Source organism: Gossypium arboreum, chromosome 9 (assembly GCF_025698485.1).
Source record: "Gossypium arboreum isolate Shixiya-1 chromosome 9, ASM2569848v2, whole genome shotgun sequence".
NCBI lineage: Eukaryota > Viridiplantae > Streptophyta > Magnoliopsida > Malvales > Malvaceae > Gossypium > Gossypium arboreum.
The window spans coordinates 42,534,022-42,559,074 of record NC_069078.1 but is presented as its reverse complement, the minus strand read 5'-3'; the positions used below and the strand labels follow the sequence as shown (position 1 = coordinate 42,559,074).

At 37.7% G+C, this 25,053-nt stretch overlaps 1 non-coding gene across 1 annotated transcript; it reads right to left on the bottom strand.

Annotated features, from left to right (window-relative positions):
* Positions 1–4,333: 4,333 nt before the first annotated feature.
* Positions 4,334–4,439, bottom strand: LOC128281199 (small nucleolar RNA R71). Its single transcript, XR_008271412.1, has one exon. It is a non-coding gene; the product is annotated as a small nucleolar RNA R71 (small nucleolar RNA).
* Positions 4,440–25,053: the final 20,614 nt, after the last annotated feature.

Genomic DNA, 25,053 nt, shown 5'->3' with positions numbered 1-25,053 from the left:
TGAAAATTCCAGCAATGAGGTATGTTCGTATGTGCTTGAATTAGTTGATTCCTTGAATAATATTCGCTCGATCGAGTAATGAGTTTCGGTATTTGGCTAAGATGATCCCTTATGTATGAACATAGGGGTTGGAATGTGAAATGAGTATGATATTGAGAATTTGTGCATATGAAATTATCCGTTAGCTTTATGAATGCTATGCTTTTGTTGTGCTGGAATCTCTTGCTCAAACTTACTAAGCATAAATTGCTTACTCCGTTTTCTCTGTTTCTCTGTTTTATAGATTTTGCTCGTTAGCTATCGGATTCGGGATCATCGAAGTCGAAGTCATCCACACTATCAAAGCCCCCATTTTGGTACAATTTTGGTTGAACTTTGAATGGCATGTATAGGACTACCTTTTGTTGTAGGTCATGTACCTTTCGGTTTTGTGTAAACTTGGATAGCCATGCGAAAATGGCTTATATACGTTTTTAGCATAGTACTATAATCGTTTGTATGTTGATCATTATGAGGTATGATATTGTTTTGAAACGGTTAGCCATTGGAATGGTTAATCATGATCACTCTTTGTGCTATGTATGCAAAAAGGGCCAATTGAATCATGAAATCATGAAATAGGTAAAGCCTACCTTAAAGGCAGATACTGACAGCAGCAGTGATGTGGATGTGAAAATCACTAAAATAGTTGGAATGGTATTAAATAGTGAATAAATTATGTAAATGAACTTGGATGAATCTACTTTCATATGGAAGAAACGAAACGGTCATATGAGTTATATGTTAAGAGATATTAAAGTTCTCGTGAAACAGGGCCAGAACGGTTTCTGGATCCCCTGTTCCGACTTTGGAAATTCATTGTAAATTAACCAGAGATAATTAGGAGTCATGCCATACATTTATAGATTCCTCTCTGAGTCTAGTTTCTATAGAAACAAACGGCATCAGTATTGAAGCCCTGTACAGGGAGATATCCAATTCGTAACGCACGAAGGTCAGTGTAGTCGATCCCTGCAACAGGGGAGACTTTAACTAATAAACTGTACTAATTGGCTCGACCAAAAATTCTAGAAAAAAATCTGTCGATGGAAATATGAGTCTAGTTTCAGGGAAAAATTACGAAACTAATTTTAAAGCTTTGAAACTCAAGATATGATTTTTAAGGCGACAGTGACGCAGTAACCAGCTTGTTTGGAAATTTCTAAATGGGCTGTGAAAATAGTTAAGTCTGTGTGCACCTTGTGTCCGATTCCGGTAACGGACTCGGGTACGGGGTGTTACAAGTACATCTGCTTCAAATCATAATACATCTTCGTGCCACTAGGATGAATGAAATATGTACTACCGTGAGCCATTAATAGAATATCACATTTCAAATTTAAATTATTCGGAGCACAAATTTTATCGCAGTAATACAATGTGCCATCATCACCAATACTGTATTCAATAATCAAATTATCCTAAACCAAGTTTCATTTCGTAATCAACTTTGGATCGTCATTTTGTAACTCCCAAATTCGTTGTAAAAATAAAGGTTTAGTCCTCAACTTTGTCAATAAAGAACCATCATCATTCAGAGCTAAATGAGCGTTCAACACCCGAAGTGCAAACAATGATGATTTTTGACCAAATGAAACCGCAACCACATTAGTCTTTTTCAGATGATAAACAATAACAAGATCTTAATATTTCAGTAGCTCTAACCAACGTCGTTGTCTTAGATTCAGTTCCTTCTATGTCATTAAATACTTTAAACTTTTGTGATCAGTACACGCATTACATTTCTCACCAATAAATAATTCCTCCATATCTTCAAAGTGAAAGCAATCTTGGCCAATGTAAACTGAAAAATATATAGGATTTTTCCTATGCAATTTATCACCTATTTACTTAAATTAGTTGTTAAAACTAAGTAATTGTTTAATAAATTAATGAAATATGTGAAAATATGAAATTAGGACATAGAAATTATTAAAATGCGATTTTATGCTTTACTATATAGTTTGCAAGCATAAAATGGCTTATTTTATTTTATTTGAACATATTATATTTTTAAGACATAAAATGGACCATGCATGATTAAACTAAATAAAAAAATATAAAATTATATTTAATAATTCATTTTAAAATATTTCATTAATAATTTGGGTTTTAATTAATTATTTTATTCTTTGGTCCTTTAATTTATTAATTTATTTTGGACAGGTCTGATAGCTTTGTTGGATTACAAAAATGGTCCAAATTGGAGACCAAGTCAACCCAATTTCAGTTACACATGGTTGTCCACATAAACCACTTTTTGGTTTAATTACACAAGGTCCTTGCAAATCTAAAGAAATTAGAGATTTGCCCGAAGAATTACATTTGACCAAGTCTCAGTCCTAAGTTGTTATGGCATTTAAATTACTTAAAAATCAAGAAAAATTCAACTCAAAATCCACTAATCATGGCTGACCACTCATTGAAGAAGCTTGAAGAGACTAAACCTCTCTATTTTTAGCAAACTACTCTCCTTACTTCACCTATAAATAAGACTTCATTTCACCATTCCTAATCATCCTTCATCCCTCATCATTCTCTCTTTTCTCTCAATTCCCTTTAGCATTTTCCATTCCCCATGCCTAGCATCATCTCTTCATAGAGATTTTAGCAATTAAGCCTCATAAAGAGCCCTTGGTCGGCCACTTTGGAGAGCCATCAGCAAAGGAGCAAAGTGAAGGAACCTCATCGGTCAAAGTCTTTGGTGACAGCCACTTTCATTTGGGTTTAATCTTTCTTTTCTTTGATTTAATCTGAAAATGTTTGCTATGTGTTCTTTGTTCTTGTTACAACAATGTTAGCTTAATTTTTTTAAGCTAGGATGATTGCTTTGATGAAATAATATTTATTTGATTCATGCTTATAATGTTTGTGCCTCAATCGATCATGTTTTTAATTAAAATCAAGTTTGTATTTCGTTCATACGTGATTGAAATGTACTTGAATTAGCTGAGCGATCTTATCCAGACGACGGCTAGTGGACACAAAATTGAAATGTGCATGCTCATTTAGATCCTAACTCGATTAAATTACATGTTGCATAACAACTCTAACCAAGCTCTGTTATCTGCGTAATTGTTAGATTTGTGTGATTAAACTATTTCAAAACTAACACGTCCCTGTTACCTCGCACAAATGCTAAGAAACTCTTAGTAAATAAGGATTAGTAAAATGCATATTTACTAAGTAAAGGATTCTAAAAGGACCTAATGTGGTTTCCAAACTCATGAATGATCGAGTTGCCATGGAATATTTTTCTGAATGTTACTAAGCATGTTGATAATAAATTGAGTTTAATTAAAGTAATTGTCTTAGTTTATTTATGTTATAATTGTTGTAAATTATGTTTAATTTTGCTAAAATCTTTTTCATTCATATAGTTTGCATATTTAGGATAATTTGCATTGGGGATCATTGCATTTAGTTTAATATATTTAATTTTAATCATCACTTCTCAATCATATTGTGTTTTTATTTACCAAGTTGTTAATATAATTTTACAATTAAGTGATTTAACACAAATACAATCCCTGTGGAGACGATAACTCGATACTTACTTATTACATGATAACGACTGTGTACACTTGCACAAACCTACGTGTTACAAGTTTTTGGTGCCGTTGCCAAGGATTGTTAACTGTTGCGATAGTCTTTTTTTTTTTGAAATTACTTACTTCCAATTTGGTTTATTTCTAACATTACTGACTTATTCTTTTTAATTTTGTGATTTTCTTTTCAGGTTTTTATGAGCATAGATTGGATTATCAATTTACTCCCTATAGACCCTGAAATTGAGTGAACTTTCAGAAAAAAGAAGACATGAATGAACAGCAGAAAGACAAGTCGAGATGGTCTTGGAAATTAGAAGCAAGACCAAGGTAATGAAGTCGATCGTGTACGAAATCCCATCCTCATTGTTGATGATAGGATCGATCCATCAGATAATATGCTGTGCCACTTTTCAGTGAGTTAAACCAGGAATTAGAGGGCCTGATATTGAGGCAACCCAATTTGAATTGAAACCAGTGATGTTTCAAATTCTCCAAATGGTGGGCCAATTCAGTAGTATGCCCACGGAAGATACACATCTCCATCTTCGATTGTTTATGGAGGTGATGACTCATTCAAGATAGCCGGTGTGACTAAAGATGTATTAAGGTTGAAGTTGTTTTCGTACTCATTGCAAGATCGAGCACGAGCATGGCTCAATTCATTGCCACCAAGTTCCATATCTACATGGCAAGAATTAGCAGAGAGATTTTTGGTTAAGTATTTCCCACCTAGCAAATATGCTAAGTTAAGGAATGAGATCATAACTTTCAACAATTGGATGACGAGTCTTTGTATGAGGCTTTAGAGCGATTAAAGGAGTTACTTCTTAAGTGTCCTCATCATGGGATTCCTTATTGTATCCAGTTGAAGACATTCTATAATGGTCTCAATGCACATACAAGATTGATGGTAGATGCTTTTGTGAATGGTGCAATTTTGTCTAAGTCTTGTAATGAAGCTTATGAGATCATCGAGAGGATCGCGAGTAATAACTATCAATGGCAACAAATTGAACAGCTTCAGGAAGAGTTTAGCCAGAGCTGATGAAGTTAACACCCTCACTTTGTTATCAGCTCAGGTATCGTCTATTTCCTCTATGTTAAAAGAGTTTACCACTAATAGTGCTAATAATTTTGCAGCTCAGCCACTAAGTCCGTTTAAAGTAGTTTTCTATTTGTACTGTGGGAAAGGTCATTCTTTTGAGAATTGTCCATCAAATCCTAAGTCAGTGTAATATGTGGGGAACCAACATCAAAATAAGAGTGGACAAAAACCCCAATCCAACTTCTACAATCCTTTATGGTGTAATCATCCTAGTTTTTCTTGGAGCAACCAAGGAAATGGACCGAACAACTTATTGTCGCATAGACCAGACCAATCTCAAGGGTTTAATCAGCAAGCTCTAAAACCACCTCAAGTTGAGGCATCAAACAGTTTGGAGAACTTGTTGAAAGCATACATGGCAAACAATGATGCTTTGATCCAAAGCCAAGTAGCAACATTGAAAAATTTGGAAAACCAAATGGGTCAATTAGCTACAGAGCTTCGTAATAGACTGCAAGGAACCTTACCGAGCAATACCGAGAATCCAAGAAATTTGGATAAAGAACATATAAAGGTAGTGGCATTGCGAAGTGGTAAAATTTTGGAACCCTGATTGATTGATGTCGAAGATAAGCCCGTTGAGAAAAATTGACCAGCTGCTGAAATTCCTACACCAAAAGAGTCAGAATCTGCAAAGACTGACAAGGAGAATCCTAACTTAATGAATTCAGATACTCTAACATCTTCTTTGGATGCAGATTTACCTACCTAGAAGATTTATTTGAATCAACTAAAAGTTCCATCACCTCCATATTTGCAAAGATTACAGCAACACAAGCAAAAATAGGAGGTGCAATACAAGAAGTTTTTGGATGTTCTGAAGCAGTTACACATCAATATTCTGTTGGTGGAGGATTTAGAAAATGCCAAATTATGTGACGTTTATGAAGGATATACTGTCCAAGAAGAACCGACTGAGTGAGTATGAAATTGTTGCCTTGACAAAGAAGTGCAGTGCATTCTTACAGAACAAACTACCATTGAAATTGAAAGACCCAAGAAGCTTTACTATACCTTGTAACATTGGTGAATCTTACTGTGGTAAAGCTTTGTGTGATTTAGGACCGAGCATTTGATGCCTAAGTCTATTTTCAAAATGCTAGAGATAGGTGAAGTAAGACCTACAATTGTGACACTTCAACTAGCGGATCGATCTTTAGCATATCCCGAGGGAAAGATCGATGATGTTTTGGTAAGAGTCAATAAATTTATTTTTCCTGCTGATTTCATTGTCTTAGATTTTGAAGCAGATAAGGAAATGCCGATCATCCTTGGGAGACCTTTCTTAGCCATGGGAAGAACGTTAATTGATGTGCAGAAAGGTTAACTCACCATGCAAATTCAAGACGATCAGGTAACCTTTAACATTCTTAAAGCTATGAAATTTCCTAATCCAACAGAAGAGTGTTCAGTTATGGAAGAGATAGAAACCTCAGTTTCTATGGAAAGCAATTTTGAAGAAGATCCATTGGAGAAAGCCTTAGATCCTGACCCTTTGGAGGATGAAGAAGGTGAAGAAAACATGGCTTTGATGGAAGCCAATCCGAGAAGTTTTATTCAATCCACACGGTTTGAACTGTTGGAGTTAGAAGTCAGAGAATTTGTTCAACCCAAGTTGTCAATTAAAGAACCACATAAACTCGAACTAAAGGTACTTCCTTCTCATTTTAAATACGTTTATTTAGGTGATTGTTCCACTTTGCCTGTGATTATTTCAACAGAACTGGTGAATGATCACGAGGAGGAACTAATTACTGTTCTAAAGAAATTTAAGAAAGCAATTGGTTGGACCATAGTTGATATTCGACGTATAAGTCCTTCTTTTTACATGCATAAAATTATTTTAGAAAAAGGTGAAAGAGCTTGAATTGATGGGCAAAGGAGGCTCAATCTTATTATGAAAGAAGCTGTGACAAAGGAAGTGATCAAATAGTTAGATGCAGGAATCATCTACCCTATTTCAGATAGTTCGCAGGTAAGTCTGGTGTAGTGTGTGCCGAAGAAGAGTGGAATCACGATTGTTGAAAATGAGTGTAACAACGAGAATTGTTACTGGTTGGAGAATTTGTATTTATTATAGGAAGTTGAATAAAGCCACTCAGAAGGACCATTCTCCGTTTCCTTTTATGGATCAGATGTTAGATCGACTGGCAGGTAATGAATTCTATTGTTTTTTAAATGGATATTTGGGATATAACCAAATAGTTGTAGCTCTGGAGGACCAACATAAAACAACCTTTACTTGTACATACGGTACATTTTCTTTTAGACGAATGCCTTTTGGTTTATGCAATGTACTTGCAACATTTCAACAATGCATGATGGCAATATTCACTGATATGGTCGAATTTTTTTTTGAGGATTTCATGGATGATTTTTCTTTTTTTGGTAACACTTATGATATTTGTTTGAGTAATTGGCTAAGGTACTGAAGAGATGCAAATAGATGAATCTTATCCTTAATTGGGAAAAATGTCATTTTATGGTTAAGGAAGGGATTGTCTTAAGGCATAAAATCTCAAAGAGAGGAATTGAAGTCGATAAAGCAAAGGTGAACGTAATTGAAAGATTACCGGCCTGAATTAATGTGAAAGGAGTTAGAATTTTCTTAGGCCATGCCTGTTTTTACTGAAGGTTTATCAAAGATTTCTCGAAAATTTCTAAATCGTTGTGTTTGTTGTTAAAGAAAGATACAATATTTGAGTTCAACAAAGCATGTTTGGAAGCTTTTGAAGATGTAAAAAAATGGATAATCTCAACCCCAATAATCGTTACACCTGATTGGAGCTCACCTTTTGAGTTGATGTGCGATGCAAGTGACTATGTCGCTGGAGCTCTGATGGGTCAAAAAAGAAACAAAGTGTTTCACCCCATTTACTATACAAGTAGAACTTTGACAGGAGCCTAACTTAATTATACGGTAACTGAAAAGGATCTCTTTGCTATAGATTTTGCTTTTGAAAAATTCTGCTCATATCTTATAGGTACCAAATTTACAGTATTTATTAACCATGCGGCCATTAAATACTTGCTCACGAAGAAAGATACAAAATCGAGGCTAATTCGTTGGATACTTTTACTCCAAGAATTTGACCTTAAGATCCAAGACAGAAAAGGTGTTGAAAATCAAATAGCTGATCATCTGTCGAGGTTGGAGCAAGATGAGGTAGCTCAATCATATGTGCCTATCAATGAGAATTTCCTAGATGAACACTTATTTGAGGTAAGTCGAATTCATGAAACACCTAAGTTTGCTGATTTTGCCAATTATCTTGCATGTGGAATAATTCCTTTAGAGATGACATACCAACAAAGGAAAAAATTCCTTCATGATAGTCAATATTATTTTTGGGAGGATCCATTTTTGTTTAAACAGTGTGCAAATGATATAATCCGAAAGTGTGTAGCTAAAATGAGATTGCTAAGATCTTGTATCATTGCCATTCATCTCTAAGTGGGGGACACTTTGGTGGTTCTCGTACTGTAGCTAAGATTTTGCAAGTAGTTTTCTTTTGGCCTACACTATTTAAAGATGCTTATGCTTATGTGAATAACTGTGATAAATGCCAAAGAATCGAAAAAAATTTGGAGATCGAATTATTCGACTTATGGGGCATTGAGTTATTAGGCCCATTTCCTTCTTCATATGAGAACAAATACATCTTAGTTGTTGTGGAATATGTATCCAAGTGGGTTGAAGCTAAAGCATACCCTACAAATGATGCTAAGGTAGTCATGTGATTCTTACGTAAACATGTGTGTACACGATTTGGAACACCAAGAGCTATTATTAGTGATGAAGGTTCTTACTTTGTAAACAACTGGCTTAAGTGGTTGCTTGACAAATATGGTGTGAAGCACAAGATTGCTATTGCCTATGACCCCCAGTCTAATGGGCAAGTTGAAAGAGTAAACCGTGAAATCAAAGGTATCCTTGAAAGGGTAGTACACCCTAGCAGAAAAAATTGGTCTCAAAGGCTTGGTGATGCATTATGGGCCTATTGAACAAATTTAAGACACAGTTAGGAATGACTCCTTATTGATTTGTCTTTGCAAAGGCAAGACATTTATGATACGACCACGCCAGAGTACGCCCTTGGACCAGCTCACCAAGTGTGGCTTGCAAACTCTTGCAAGCTGACTTAGTTCGATTCCAACTCAATGGAGCTCAATTCAGCTCAATTCTAGCTCATTGAGCTCAATTTTATCCTTTTAAATTTATTAGTTTTAGTTGTTGAAATAAGTTCATGCATTAGCTAAGTCAATTAATTTAGTTTCAGCTCATAAATATGTGTTAATAAATTTTAATCTGATTCTAGTTAATTGAAGTGTTAAATGTGCCTTAGTTTAATGCATGGTTTAAATGTGTCTAAAGTAGAGACAAATTAATTAGCTTCTCTTGAATTTAATTTGTGTCTTAGTCTATTACATGCTTTTAATATGTCCTAACTTTAGCCGAATTTATCATGTCTTAAACTAATTAAATTTGCTAAATTGAATGTTGCAGCTACATGCATTAGACGACTTGATTAAAATGAGTTGATGGTTTAGTTTCTCCAAACACCCTTTCGTGAACATGAAAGGAGAAGGGGGAGCTATTGTTTCTTCTTCCCAAGTTGGCCATTTAGCTCTCCAAGTAGCCTTAAAGAGCTTTCACATTGCTGGAAATTATTTTCACATGGGGTGACCATTCGGTCATTTGCTTTCACACACAAAGGGCTTCTCAATTTTGTTGGTTCACACTCCATGGCAATTGAAGTGCCCTAAGCTGCTATTTAAAGTCCAAAACTAATCAGTTCTTCAAGACAGCTCATTCAATCACTTTGGCCTAACCTAATTAAAGCCATTCAACTCATTTCAGCTCCTTATGTATTAATAATAATTCAGCTGATTAAAAACCCTCAAGAGGCTATCCATTGGCATCACCAGGTGTAGAATACTTCAAGAGATGTGTTGAAGAGCTCAATAGTTATTTCAGCTGAATTAAAAGCTGACCATTTAGTTCCTTTTGTGTCCATTTGGCTGGAACATGTTTAGCCTATAAATTGTTGTTTTGTAAACATTTTGAAGGTTAGACAATATACCTTGAGATTTTTATGAATTTTAATTCATTTGTGAGTTTATTCAACTCTCTAAATTCATTTAAGACTCAAGTAGACTTATCTAGCTTGTTAGTGGCCTCTTTCTTGTTTCTTTGAACTTATCACTCAATCCCGAGTATGGCGTTCAGCCATTTGATACCTTTGGTTCCTAACCCTTTATAGTTAGCAGGTCAAGGTCCTTTCCAGCACCTTAAGTGACTTATAAGTTTTGGGCTAATACTCTCCATAGTATTGGTTCACTCTTGTCCTTAAGCTCAACTTTTCGTCTATCCAACATTCTGATTTGTTTGCTTCAAACCTTAGCCAAATCTTATCTTCATTCACCTAGACATTTCCATCATCATTTCACTTAGCCAATTTAAGCCCTTCTCTTTATTCCCCTTTGTTTCAACATCTAGTCGGTCCTATCCTTAATCCATCTTAAAACTCTTTGAAAACCTTCCATTTAAGCCTACATTTAGCCAAATTCAACTAAACTCCGAATTGGATGAAACTTTTTCATTTTAAGATCGGGCATTTAAGCGACTCGAATCACTTTACCGAGGCAAGATCATATCATTTGGTATCAGAGCTAGCAAAATTGAGGAGTACCAATGTTCTAAAGTTGATGTTTGAAAAAAATATTTTTAAAAAAATTTGTGTATGAATTTTTTTACAAGAATAGTGTAATACAAGTTGTATTGAATTCATTTATATTATAAAAAAAAAAGAAAGAAGTTGCTTTCAAATTGATCAAATTCTTTTTCGATCATCAAAGTGTATTTTTTTCCCAAAAGTCAACCATCACACCACACTACAATACTTTTATTGTCTTTTCTTTTCTTTCAGCCTACCTAATAACAAACATCATCTGTAACACCCTGATTTTGGGGCCTAGAAGGGTTGGGCTTTGAGTCTGGGATTCAGATAGAAGAACACTGAATAATAAAGAAGTTTTAAATATTATCGTTTAAGAAAAAATTTTGAATTAAATTACTACTAGAAATTTTTACTGTATTTATTATTACGGATATTTTAAATTTTATGAAATTTTAATTAGTATTATGAGATAAAATTATTATTATTAGAAAAATATTACTTTATGTATGTTTGAAAGTTTTTATGAAAATTATTATTATTTACTTGTATTATTGATATTTGAAATTTTATTATTAGATATATTTATAAAATTATTATTATAATTATTATTGTTAGATAGGAATATATATATATATATATATATATTTATAAAAGTATTGTTGCTTTGGTGTTTAAGTCAGAGGAAAAAATTTGTTTTAATTTTTGCCTCATAAAGGGAATCTGGGCATAAGGCTTATAAAATAAATTGGGCAAGACTAGGCATGAAGAAGCGTACTTGGCCCAGAGGTTAGCATGCTAGGTAGTGTGAAGGAGAGCTGGGGTTCGACTCCCAGCATGTGCAAAAGTGTTTTATTTATCTTTATATCAGGGAACGACGCAGGGAAGCCTTATATATAGCTGGGGTTAAAAGGTAACACAAAGAGAAGTTTGGTCCACTGGCAGAGGTGCTGGGAGTGTGGTATAGTGCCTAGGTTCGAGGGTTGGCGCACGCAAAGGCTTGTTTTTATTTTAGAAGCCAGGTCGCACTAAAGTAAGGTTTAAGAATAGTTGTGACCGAGTTATGTTACAAGGACGCTTGTGGCGCAGTGGCAGTAGGGTGCTAGGAGTTCCACAAGGGCACGGGTTATAGTCCAAGCGTAGGTATTTTTTAATTTTATATTTTTAAAATGAACGGGACATCAACAGGTAACCTTTAAGATAAAATGTGACGATATATTGTTAAAAGTGAATGTGCGTCCCAGTGGCCAGTAGCGTGCTGGGCAACCTAGAGGTCCCAGGTTCGAGCAGCATTAGCGCAAGAGAGTGCTTCTTTTTGCTGTACGAGAGTGGGAAGGGCCAGACGGATTGAAACTCTACCAAAGAATGGGAGGAGTCGGATGAGGGTGGACTATCATTAGCGAGAGAGTTTGAATTAAATTCAAACTTTGAATTTGGCAATGAATTAAGGAGCTAAGGAAGGAATTAAAATTGGAAAAGGACTTTTGTGCCTATTCAAGCACCCATTTGGGTATAAGCATGAGGTGCCGATTGTTTTTATTTTGGGGGGCCTTTACGAGTTTATCCTTCTTGAAGGTTTGGGATTTTTTTTTAGTGTGGTAGCCAATTCTCTCCTTTTCTCTTTTCTTTCCTCGAAGCCAAATTTTTTACAAGGGCACGGGTTATAGTCCAGGCGCAGGTATTTTTTAATTTTATATTTTTAAAATGAACGGGACATCAACAGGTAACCTTTAAGATAAAATGTGACGATATATTGTTAAAAGTGAATGTGCGTCCTAGTGGCCAGTAGCGTTCTGGGAAACCTAGAGGTCCCAGGTTCGAGCAGCGTTAGCGCAAGAGAGTGCTTCTTTTTGCTGTACGAGAGTGGGAAGGGCCGTACGGGATTGAAACTCTACCAGCAATAGGAGAAGTCGGATGAGGGGTGGACTACTGCTAAGGAGTGGAGAGTTTGAATTAAATTCAAACTTTGAATTTGGCCATGAATTAAGGAGCTAAGGAAGGAATTAAAATTGGAAAAGGACTTTTGTGCCTATTTAAGCTCCCATTTGGGCATAAGCATGAGGTGCCGATTGTTTTTATTTTGGGGGGCCTTCATGAGTTATATCCTTCTTGAAGGTTAGGGATTTTTTTTTAGTGTGGTAGCCAATTCTCTCCTTTTCTATTTTCTTTCCTCGAAGCCAAATTTGATTTAAAATAACTTTTTCTTCTCAAATATTGGTTGCCGATTACTCCTTTGGTTGAAACCATATCTCCTTTCCTTTTAATCTTTCAAAAGACCGAACCTCTAATCTTACATCTCTTCCTCTACTGATTGTCTCTTCAATGGTGAACTTATCATCACCTATTTTTCTTTTAGATCTCAATAGCCATATTCTAGGATAGATCCAAAAGCCGAAAAGCTTCATATTTTAGTGATTCGGGAATTAATATTTAGATCTATTTTCTATGCACGTTTAAGTTGGATTCACAACGGATCTGGGGTAGAAAGGTATTTGGAACGTTCTTCAATGAGTAGATCTCTTGGTAAGTATTCAAACTTTCTTTCCATTTGTATCTTGTGGTTTAAGAAAAGCTGAAAACGCCTATATACATAGGGTGGCTGTCGACTAGGGTTGAAAGGATTTTTTTTTGGTGTTATTTGGTTTGTTGGTGCTAGTGAGGATTAAAGGCTACCGATCGAGCAGTGCGTGAAAAGCTTGGATCATCGGAGTGACTAAATCTAGATCTAGTCATCAATTTCGGTAAATGTATGAACCCTAGGGCCATTATGGATGGTGGCCGAATATGTAAGCGATGATAATAGATAGTTTTTGATTTGGTTTAAATATTAGCATGATCTAATCTATAAACAGTTGATTACAGGAGAAATCGCGTAGGAGATCTGGTCAAGGAATATCGCAAATCAGGTGTGTATCGAACACCCTCTCATAGTTCAATTCGGCAAAAGCCAAAATGCAAAAATTTCGGTATTTCGTGGGCTTGTGAGTGTGAGAGTGCTCACAAGACGTTTAGAAATCATTAGATCTGAAATCGCAAAGTGATAAGTTAGTCGTGTGTGAAATTTCGTGCACTTTGGTAATTGGGCCTCGATAGGCTAAAACTGGGCCCAATGGGCTTACGGGCCCATACGAGACAAAAAAGAAGATAATAAAAAAATAGGCAGTAAGTATGTTCTGTTAGACTGTGGAATCAAAACTTCTTAAACCGGTAAACTGGTCATAAAACTTGAATTAAATGGGCTTAAATTGCTAGTGGACACTGTAGGGCCATTAGGGGTTTTAGGGCCTAATTGCTAAAATTGTGAAATTGAGACAAATAAATTATTGCGATGACAAATGGGCTAGTAAGGACCGTAACATTCATGAGAACCCTTAAAACTGATAGAATTACTGAAATACCTTTATAGGTGGAAAGTTTACAGTTTTACTCCAAGGAGCAAAATTGCTGATATACCCTTAAGGTTAAGGTTGACTTGAATGCATGTTTGACTGTGACCTGAATGCATGTTTGACTGTTACTATTTACTACATGCCATGTTATTATTATCTGATGCATGGGACTGGGTTATTGATGGAGGAAGTACTGAAAGTGGCTTGTCAACGTACTGGAGGCTATGCCTCAACTTATTGATATCTGAGCAGCAATGCTGAAACTGTGGAGTGTAGGGCTGGGTGGGTTGAGCTATTCCCCACATGGAGTGTAGGGCTGGTACCGGTGGAGTGTAGCGGTTGGTTATAGGCTGGGTTGGGCTTGCATACACGAATATGTCTGTTCTATTCTGGAATGGGCCTATAGGCCATACTGTTAACTGAAAAGGGGCTAAGGCACAGTTTACTGTATTCTGAAAAGGGTTTTGGCCCAGTACCCATTGTTATCTGAATAGGGCTTAGGCCCAATGGGCTTGAGTTGACTTGGGCTTTGGATGGGTTTTTCATACACACTGAGTTTTCCAAACTCACCCCCTTTCTCTTCCATCCTTGTAGGTGAGCCCTAGTTGGTGGAATTGGAGCTGAGCGGGATTCAGTGTGGCCATGAAGATTAAATTTCTGGTTTTTAAATAAGTTTCAATTAGCTTCCTTTTAAATTTCGCATTTATTTTTGATTATTTCTATTTTGGTTAAAGTTGTAATAAGGCCGCTCTATTATTTTTATTTTGGGTTTTTAAATTACTTAAATCATTTTCAACTTGAGATTCACATCACTTAAATTGATTCCTTAATATTGGATAGCCCTAGAGGGCGTTTTATAAAAGTTACTTATTTTCAAAATATCACGATAGCCGAGTAAAGCTTCCGCAACGTAAATGTTTTCAAAGGAAATAAATATTTTAAATAGACTTAAACTTAATTTGTTGTTCGTGGACAAGTAATAAGCTTAAAGTGTGGCAATGGATGTGTGCATGTCTAGGATTGGATCATGGAAGAGCTAGGTACTTAAGCAGTCTAATTGACTCACCTCCTCTTTTCTTGAATCCTACCTGGTGCGTAGTATCCATTCACTATAAGCCATAACAAAGAAAGTTTGATTTTTCGATACTTAACTGTTTTTTAAAATAACATGTTTCTGCCACTACAAAGGTTTACAAGTTTAAACGGTAAAAGTTTCTAAACATCAAGACCGGTTTTCAATGAAAACATGATTTTTGAAAAACACTTCAATGTGACACACTAGACTTGGCCATAATGTCTGGGCCGGGTTTGGGGTGTTACATCATCTTCCTTTGCAAACCTTTTTGAAGCAACCCTTAGACTAGCTTATAAGTCTGAACGAGTTGATTTACAAATTTTAAGAGGAGAATCGAGTGGTAAAAGGCACGAGCATTTTGAGAGCATTAGAGAGAAGAAAAATCCAAGTGAAGAGTGCAAACATGAGTGCAATGCCATATTATCTTTCTTTGTGAGTGGATTCTTGAGGTTTGAATTGGTGAGGTATTCATTTTCTGTTTTTAATCACTTTTTCTTTTCATCAATAAATCATGTCTCAAGAAGAGCTTTCAAAATTAGATTTTCAATATGCAATGAAAGAAATGCGTAGAATTATGAGATCTAAATTTGAAAGGTTGGATGAACGATTGGACCGATTGAAGGAAAGAGACCAACGGAAATAACTGTTTCCAAGTCAAAAGACGGAGTCAAGATCATCACGGAGACAAACATCCAATAACTATCCGAGAAGAGATCCATACTGTGATTCCTACTCATTGAGGCATTCGAGTAGAAAAAAAGAAAGCTTCGAGTCTGAGGTCTTTCAAGATGACAAATGAGAGGGTAGATATATCTCTTCAAGAACATCAAAGTACTCATCCATAGAGAATTATTCACGAAGAGTTGATCCTGACCTATATGTAGATGTTGTCCCTTCCTTTGAACAAATAGCTTTTCATTCTGATTCATTTGTATCATCCCCATCTTTTAATGAAAGAAAGAGACAAAAAGAAATAAAAAGAAAAGAGAGGCAAAAAATGCTAATGCGAGAAAATGAGCAAATCTTAAACGAAATCAAGAGAAGAAAAAGAGAGATGAAAGAAAAAGAAATTGAAAAGGAAATAGAGAATGAGAGAAAGAAAAAGGAGATTGAGATTGAAAAAGAGTGTAAGCAAGAAATGCAAATTGAAAAAGAAAGTGAGACTCAAGAAAAAAAAGAAAATATGAAAGAAGCGAGTGTCATCGAGTTCTCAAAAAAAGAGACCGAGGTAAAAGAGAAAGAATTTGAAAATGAGTTAGAAAAAGAAATGAACGAAAAAGATGAGAGAGAACAAGAAAAAGTGAGGAATGTATTTACTAACCAACTTGTGAGTTTTCCTCATATTGTTTCTTCTTTTCAAGTTTCTAAAGATTACTTTGACAAGTTTCAACTTCATTATCCTCCTGAAGAGAGGCGGTTCAAGTTGTTCAGCAAAGGTAATATCATAGATGACTTTAGTCCACAACTGCTTAAAGGTAAGCAAGGTAAGGGTTCCCTAGCATTTGATTTTCAACAATCCCACTTGAATGTTATCGATAAGGTTGCCGAAGACTTAGCTTTAGAAAGAGCTCCTCACCATGATTTGTCTAAGTGTCACTCTTTGATTGCCGATGAATTCATTTTAAAATATGGCATGAAGAGCTCTTCTACTAATAAGTATGTCGTTGGCAAGTTTGATGATGAAGCAAGATTAAATTGGCATGAACAAAATCTGGACTTATGTGATAAAAAGATGGTATCTAATCTATTTGTTTATTATGATCATGTGAATTCTCTAATTTGTTATGCGAAATCCACATGTTTAAGCAAGTCTGTCGACTAAAATTTAAAAGGTTTGTTTGTTCAAGTATGTGTATGCTTAAATCATCATTGTTTAATATGCGTGAATTATTGGAGATAAAGAGATTCTTTTTGCATTTTGGAATGAGTAATCAAACTCAAGTGTTCAAACCTGGAGTTCGTTGTTCTAGTTCGAGGGAAATCAAGCATCCTAAATTTTGTACGAACAATTCATGTTTATTTGATGCTTGGCCTTTAACTAAGGAAACGAAACTTGAAGACTCTAATTATAACTTAAAATCACTCCTTGTTCATTCTATGTTGCCGGTTATAAAATTATTGATTCATCATGAAAAGGTAAGACCCATCGATGTTGTTGAATCACAACAATTAATGTTGAATGTTGTTGAGAAAGTTGTTAGTGACATAGTTTTCAAAAGACCTCCTTATTTTGCTTTGGTTTATTGTCATTTTCTCTGGTTTTTTGTTGAAAATTTCGTTTTAAGTGGAGGTATGAAGAGTTGTTTACTTGATCTGTTTTGTGTGTTGAAAAATATGTTGGTGACGTTGGATTAATTCAACTTGAGCAAACTTTGGAAGTGCATTGTAACAGTCTGGTTTAGACCCTAGTCGAAATAGTGGTTTTAGGACCACAAATCTGAGTCAAAAAAATATTTAAATATTATTTTCCATGTTTATGATATGTGAATTAACATGTGTGAAAGTTTCGTGTGAAAGTTTGATCATTTGTGTGCTTAATTCGATAAAAGGACCTAATCGCGTAAAATATAAAAGTTGCCTGCTATATGTTAAAAGTGTCTATTTGATTTGTCTTTGATAATGAGAGGTCCTTATGTGGTTATTATGCCATTTATATGTATAATGGACACTAATGGTGTAACATCCCAAAATAGGGCCTAGTCAAAATAGTGGTTTCGGGACCATAAATCTGACATCAAAATATTTATTTTATGATTATTATGAGGCCTAGAATATGAGTATATGCATGTGTTAAAGTTTCATGAAGAAATTCTAAGTATAACATGTCCAATTGGAAATTAGAGACTAAGTTGAATAAATTGCAAAACTTGGATTGTAACACCCCAAACCCGGCCCAGACGTTATGGCCGAATCTGACGTGCCACATTGGAGTTGAAAACCCACGTTTCGTTTTAATGTTTTAAAAACCATATATTTTATTGAGTTAACAAAGTGTATGGAAGCTGGGCACCAGGTAGGTATCCGAGACAGAGGAGGTGAGCCATGAAGGCTGCTTAAGTACCAAGTTCTTTGATTGGAACCAATCCTAGACATGCCCACAACCATAGCCACACTTTGTTATATCGAGTTTAAATTTGTTTAAGTGGACGTCTTTGATAAATTGATTAATCATGATGTTGAGATATTTTAAAACAAATATCATTTTGAAAACACGTCCTAAGTCTAGCCCATTTGAATAATTATTAACCAATTTTTTAAAGTTATTAAAATTAAAATAATCTGAAAAAATGAAAGGAAAGTTAAAATTGGCCTTATTACAACCCAAAAGTAAATAATAATTAAAGTAATTAAAATGAAAACCAATACTTGTTTAAAAGCCCAAAGATGATCACCGTGGCCACTCAATCCTCTCCGCCCAAGTCCTCACATCAAGGCTCACCGCAAGGTTAAGGAAGGGGGTCGGTTTGGAAACTCAGTGTGCAACAAGCCCTTTCGAGCCCAAAACAATAACGGCCTATTGGGTCTAAGCCCAAATCCAATCTCAATCATGCAATTGGGTCAGTAGCCCTTTCCATATTTCATATTTCATAACATGGGCGAAGCCTTTTCATGTTTCATATTACTGGGCCGAAGCCTTTACTGTAAACGGTATGGCCCTTAGGCCCATTTCAATGTCACATATAATTTCAATGAAAGAATGCAACCAATTTGGGGAGACTACTCAACCCACCATCCGCTACTCTCTACCCGTACCAACCAACACACCATGTGGGGATTAACTTGACCCACCCCGCCAAACTCTCCACTTGGCAGCATAGCTGCTTTATCATATAACTGGAGGCCTAGCCTTTTTTAATAATTGGGGCCAAAGCCCTTTCAATAATCGGGCATAAGCCCTTTTATAACTGGGGCATAAGCCCTTTCGATAATCGGGGCATAAGCCCTTTTCACTTCCTCCATCCATATAAAACCCAACCCAATGCATTTATGATTACCTCATGTGCATATCATACATATCATGTGCGTATCATACATTTCATGTGCATATCATACATACCATATTTATCAAAATCCCATGTATTAAAATCATACATAAACCCTAGGGGTATAATGGTCATTTTACCTAGGGGCAAAACGGTCATTTTCATATTATAAGGGTAATCTTGTAATTTTACCAAAATTAGGGTTTCCATGTTTATTAATGATTACTTAACAATTCATGGGTGCAAACAGTGATTCGGCCCATTTTTAGCGAAACGAGTTATTGGGCCTAAAACCCTTAATGGGCCCTACTTAGCCAATTTCGTCATCTCGGCCCATTTATCCTATATTCCATAATGGTTTTAACAGTCTTATCATGCCATATAACAGATTTCCGTCTACTACCAATTTTTCCCAAATGGGCCCGAAAGCCCAATGGGCCCCACTTCGACCCCTCGAGGCCCAACTTACCAAGAACGCCAAAAATCACACTCTTACCGTTTCCATCGTTCTCGATCATCGTCTCATCGATTCTAACTAACTAGTGAGCGTTCGCTTGCTCACAAGTCCTCGAAATGCCAGAATTTTGGCATTTCGGCTTTTCGGCATTTATCGCTTTAAGCTATGAAAAAGGGTTCGTTACACACCTGATTTGCGATTTTCCTTGACGAGATCTCCTATGCGATTTCTCCTATGATCAATTGTTTAACTAGATCAGCTCGCAATAATTGAACCAAAATAAGAACTTTCCAATATTAACACTTACACATTCGGCCACCATCCATAATGGCCTTAGGCACCTTACCTTTGTCGCGATTGATGACTTGGCCTAGCTACTCCGACGATCCAAGCTACTCCAAAACGACACTACACCTTGCTGCTCCTTTAATAAATAAACCAAAAATATTAAAAGAAGACCCCATAAAGTCTATGCCCATATTCGGCCATCTCCCTAAATTAGAGAGGTTTCGGCTTTTCTTAAACTCCCTAATATTGAATTGATTAAAGCTACGAGCACTTACCAAGGTTCACTTACCCAACCGATTTCAATCTCGTGTTAACTCCGATTCAACGCAGTCGCAGCTCTAAAACACTAGCAGAACCCGTACCACAAGGATCCTACGAATCGGCCACCAAGTCACCCAAGGGTGCTGTGCTTTTGGCTTTTGGGTCACTGAAGAAATAGTGGTTATGGACCAAAAAGGGTGTTGACAAAAGAGTTGAAAGGCTTTTTAAAATAACAAGAATCGGCTAAAAAGAAAAAGAACAAGTGTATACCTTTATAGAGCAATCGACTTCCTTTGACTCCTTCGGGATTTGGCTTATTGATATTCGGTTAGAAACGAGAAGAATGATAGGTTCGGCTTTTACTATAAATGAAAGAGAGGAAGAATAAGAAGTAGAGAGTTTGTGGAAGAAATAACGAAAGAGAAAAGAGAGGGATTAGCTTAAGAACAATCGGCAAGAGGAGAAAGAAAAGAGAAGAAGGCTACATACCAAAGAAGAAATCGGCACACTCAGACCCTAATGCCGAAATTAACTAGCCTAATACCCTTCTGCCGAAAATCCCCTCTCAAATCTCCCTTCCAAACGGCTAAGCTCTATCCTTCTCTCAAATCCCTAAAATCTCTCCCCTTATCCCTCCTTAATTTATGCATTTGACTTGATCCAACTCTCCTCTTCTGAAATCCACTTAGGTTCCAACACTTACCCTTCCTGCACATAAAAATAAATCCTCTTATTTGCCAACACAGGGAATCGAACCCAGGACTTCCCTTATGCTCCACACGCCACCTTTTTAGGAGCTTAGTGGCGTCACCCTTGCCACTTTACTACAGCTTTTTTTTGTGATACATTTTACCCACAACTTAATATAAGGGCACCTAGCCAGAACCCCTAACTCCTAAGTCCAAAATTTTAAAAATTCTACTGGGTTTTGGCCAACTCATGGGCCTTCCATAAGCCCATTAACATACCCACATTATGAATTCCATAATCACATACCAAATTTTAGAAATTTACTTAAAATATCAAGAATCGCGAAACCCGAAAATCGAGGATGTTACAACTGTATTCTCCTTAAAGAAATTTCGGCTTCAAAATTTACTGGTCCAAACAGTTGAGGGTATCACGACGCATTGCCTCTTCGGTCTCCCAAGTAGCTTCTTCCTTGCCATGGTTCCTCCAAAGTACCTTCACCAACGGATGACCTCCTTCTCAACACCTTGACATCACGATCAAGTATTTGCACAGTTCCTCTTCAAAGGTCAAATCCGATTGTACCTCAATTTACGTGAATCGCACGATATGAGTTGGGTTAGAACGATATCGCCTTAGCATGGACACATGGAAGACATCGTGTATGCGATCCAGTTCTGGAGGTAACTCTAGTTGATAAGCCACCGGCCCTATCCGCTTAATGATTCGATAAGGTCCAATAAACCGTGGGCTCAACTTACCCTTCTTTCCAAATCTCAAGATCTTCTTCCAAGGCGAAACTTTCAAAAAGACCATGTCTCCTACCGCATATTCAATATCCTTACGCTTCAGATCGGCATAAGACTTTTGTCGATCCGCCGCCTCTTTTAACCGCTTCCTGATCACCTTAATCTTGTCTTCAGTATCTGCCACCAACTCTGGCCCAAGTATTTGCCTTTCCCCCAATTTTGCCCAACAAGTAGGCGAGCGACACCTTCGCCCATATAGTGCCTCATATGGAGCCATCTGAATACTTGCTTGGTAACTGTTGTTATACGCGAACTCCGCTAAGGGCAAATGGTCCTCCCAGCTGCCTTTAAACTCAATAGCACAACCCCTCAACATATCCTCTAAAATCTGAATAACCCTCTCGATCGCCCATCCGATCGAGGGTGAAAAGCCGTACTGAAATCCAATCGCGTTCCCAATGCCCCATGCAACTTCTGCCAAAACCGAGATGTAAACCTTGGGTCTCTGTCTGAAATTATCGATACTGGCACACCATGCAATCGCACCATTTCCGCCACATACAATCCGCCAACTTCAAGTGAGTAATCGGTTCGAGACGGTATGAAATGAGCAGATTTCGTGAGTCTATCCACAATCACCCAAACCGAATCCTTCCTAGAAGGTGTCAACGGCAACCCACTTACAAAGTCCATAGTTACCCTTTCCCACTTCCAAAGTGGTATCTTTACCGGCTGTAACAATCCCGAAGGTAGTTGATGCTCGGCCTTCACTTGTTGACATGTCAAACATCTCCCTACAAATTCGGTCACTTCTCGCTTAAGCCCAGGCCACCAATATTGCTCTCGCAAGTCTCGATACAACTTACTCCCTCTTGGATGCATAGCACAAGGTCCATTATGTGCCTCTTTCAAAATCATCAATCTCAAGTCGGAGTCTTTCGGCATACAAATTCTTCCTCGAAAACAAAGAACTCCCTCACTATTTAACCCAAAGTCAGGATTCTCCCCCTTCTCAACTTGCCGAACCCGAGCAACCAATGACTCGTCCTCCAACTGTTGCTTTAATCTGTTCTACCCAAGTCGGTCTTACCAGTAACTCCGCCAATAAACTTCGTCATCATACAAACTTAGACGAGCAAACTTAGCTTTTAATTTCGCCACCGTCCTTCGACTTAGCGCGATCACCCACGACATTCGCCTTACGGATGATACTCGATCGAATAGTCATAGTCCTTTAACAACTCTATCCACCTTCACGCCTAAGATTCAGCTCCTTTTGAGTCAGCAAGTACTTAAGACTCTTGTGATCCGTATAGATGATACATTTCTCCCCATACAGGTAATGCCTCCATATCTTAAGTGCAAAGATTACTGCTGCCAATTCCAAGTCATGAGTAGGGTAGTTCACCTCATGTGGCTTAAGCTATCGTGAAGCATAAGCGACCACTTTACCCTCTTGCATCAACACGCAGCCCAAACCTACATGTGACGTGTCGGCAGACACGGTGAAATCCTTACCGGACTGGTGAATCAAACCGACGCTTAGTCAAAACCTTCTTCATCTCTCAAAAGCCTCTTGCTGCTTATTTGTCCAAACAAAAGGTGCTCCCTTCCTTATAAGTTTCGTTAACGGTGCTGCCAACACAGAAAATCCTTCCACGAATCTCCGATAATAACCTGCCAACCCCAGAAAACTTTGAATCTCCGTTACCGACTTCGGTGGCTTCCATTCCAGAATTGCTTCAATCTTTCGAGGGTCCACCTTGATCCCCTCGGCAGACACAACATGCCCCAAGAAGGTAACTTCCTTCAGCCAAAACTCACACTTACTAAACTTTGCATAAAGTTGCTTCTCCCTTAACACTTGCAGCACTACACGGAGATGCTCATCATGCTTCTCTTCCGTTTCCGAATACACCAAGATATCATCAATAAAAACGACTACGAACCGATCCAAGTATGGCTGGAATACCCGATTCATCAAATCCATGAATGCTGCCGGTGCATTAGTCAACCCAAATGGCATTACCAGAAACTCGTAATGTCCGTATCGAGTCCTGAACGCCGTCTTATAAATATCCCCCTCTTTAACTCTTAATTGATGATATCCCGACCGAAGGTCGATTTTAGAAAACACCGAGGCTCCTTTTAGTTGGTCGAACAGATCATCAATTCTTGGTAACGGATACTTGTTCTTAATAGTCAGCTTATTCAACTGCCGATAGTCAATGCACATGCGCATAGTCCCATCTTTCTTCTTCTGAACAAGATCTGCACTGCACGGGAAACACTTGGTCTTATAAACCCTCTATCCAATAGCTCTTGAATCTGAGCTTTCAATTCTACCAACTCCTTTGGTGCCATCCGATAAGGTGCAATGGACACAGGAGCTGTTCCCGGTAGTAAGTCGATTCCAAACTCGACTTCTCTATTCGGGGGTAATCCAGGAAGTTCATCTGGGAATACATCCTGAAATTCCCTAATAGTCCTAACCGATTCCACCGTTATCTCCTCAAGTCCCGTTTGGCTCACAAAGGCCAAGTACGCCTCACAACCTTTCCGGATCAACTTCTCGGCTCTTAACGCCGAAACAACATTGGATAAATAATCCCTTCGTTCCCCTATGACCATTATCTCCTCATCTTCGGTAGTTCTTAGTACCATCCTCTTTGCCGCACAATCCAACGTCGCCTTGTGCTTAATTAACCAATCCATTCCCAGAATAAGATCAAAATCCCGAAATGGCAGCTCCATCAAATCTCCTTCAAAGATTTTATCTTGTGTCCCTAACGGTACTGCCCTAAAAATTTTATCTACCTTAACCGAATGTCCTAATGGACTTATTACTGATACCCCACTCACAATCTTCTCAGGAAGCACTTCCAAAGCCCCCGATACATCACAAGCAACATACGAGTGGGTGGAGCCCACATCAATCAAAGCAGTGTAAGGTATACTATGAATGAAGAACGTACCAGTTATAACATCAGGAGCGTCACCCTCCTCACGACGTCGTGCAACATAAACTAACGCCGGTTGTCGAGCTTCAGCATGACCAGCACCTCTGCCAGGGGCCCCACGTCCTCGTCCATTGCCATTGCCACCTCTACCTTGCCCACGACCCCTCTGTGGTGGTGGTCCTCCTCGCCGTGGTTGGACATCCCTTTGCTCTGCCGCCAGCTCCTGAGCTGTCCTCCGAGGACACTCTCTGAACTTATGCTCTTTTGACCCACATCAAAAACATGCTCCAGTTTGTTTCCAGCACTCCCCCATATGCACCCTACCACAGTCCCTGCAAGCCTGCAGTCTATAAGTATTTACTGGAACTGCTCAAACCGGTTCCTCCATCCTTGCTCTTTTAACACTTCGATTTGTGGCACTCGAGGGTCTGAAATCCCTCTTGAATCTGGGTCGATCCTTCTCACGATTCTGTCACTCACTCAGCTTCACCTCCTCGGCTATCTTAGCCTTTTCTACCAACGCAGCAAAACCACGCTCCCTCTGTGGAGCTATCAATATCCTAAGCTCATCGCGGAGACCATCCTCAAAGCGGACACTGCGCTCATATTCGGTTGCCACTATACCACTAGCATATCGACTCAGCCTCAAAAATTCTGCCTCATACTCTGCTACAGTCTTATCACCTTGAGTCAGATTCAAGAATTCCTTTCGACGAGCATCCACATAGCTTGCTCCAACATACCTCCCTTTAAAGGCGCTTTGAACAATTCCTGTGTTACTTGCTCAATTGGGGTACTCTCCTTACGGTGATCCACCATCGGTATGCC